Consider the following 1,102-nt stretch of genomic DNA (forward strand, 5'->3'; position numbering starts at 1 on the left):
GGCTATTTCTGTTCCTTCCTTCGGAACTCGGCCAGCCCGGCCTGGAACGGGCTGAGGATCTCTGACCACCGGTTTTCCGGAGCCCGGCTCAGAGCAAGTGGCTGAAATCCGTCCCGTGTCCATACCAGGTAGGGGCTGGGACCCCGCCACCCCACAACCCAGAGCGTCTGTCCTGGCTGCTTGAAGTCGGGGCGTGAGAAGCGTTTTTCATGAACTGAAGCGAGCCTCTGCCCTCCCGGCTGCTTCTGACCCGGCTCCCTCGCTGCTTTTGCTGGCCTGGGGCGTCCGGCTGCAGGGTTGTGTCCCACAGCAGCCCCGGTGGCTAAGCAGCATCCCTCACAGTCACAGGCACCCAGACAAGGGGGTCTTGGGGCAGCCACATCTTACGGGCTTGCCTTTGATTTGTGGGGAGGGTGGGGCGGGGCCTGATACAGTGAGGAGACAGAAATGCATCCTGGCCAGCATCATGGTCCTGGACGTGGTCCGCCCAGCTAGCTGGAGCCCTTCAGACCTTCTCGAGAGAAGCTAGTGGCTGGCCACAGGGACACAGGCCCCTCCAGGTGGCTCGGCCCAGGCTCTCCTCCCTGGAAACGCATCCCGGAGCCTGGCGTCGCGGGAAGTTACTCGGCTGGGACTGTGCCAGGGGACGGGGTTGGCGGGGCCGCGTTGAGAGGCCGAGCGCAGACGCCCTGCCAGGGCATGCTGCTCTGGGGATTGACAGGCTGACAGCAGCCACAGTGCTCAGGCGGGAGGGACAATGAATGAGAAGAAAAGGGAGCCCGAGGGGTTCTGGAAAATTCCAGACCCAACCCCCACCCCAGGAGAGACCACGAATCAGAGTCCACAGTCCACGGATGCTGCTGTGCTTGTATTTCCAGGCCCCGCCCCCAGGCAGCCTGCCGTAGGGAGCTGAGGGACGATCCCTCAACATGGCCCCGTTTTCCGCAGCAGACTTGGGGGCAGACAGCAGCACCCAGAGGAGCTGGGGGAAGTGAAGGTGTCAAGCGAGCAACGTGCTAGCCCTTGGGGACAGATCCAGGCACTCCTCCCTGCCGGCGCCCCCGAGAACGCTTTTCCACAAGCCCCGCCCTCCAAGAACGCT

Source organism: Pteropus alecto, unplaced genomic scaffold (assembly GCF_000325575.1).
Source record: "Pteropus alecto unplaced genomic scaffold, ASM32557v1 scaffold43, whole genome shotgun sequence".
Lineage (NCBI taxonomy): Eukaryota > Metazoa > Chordata > Mammalia > Chiroptera > Pteropodidae > Pteropus > Pteropus alecto.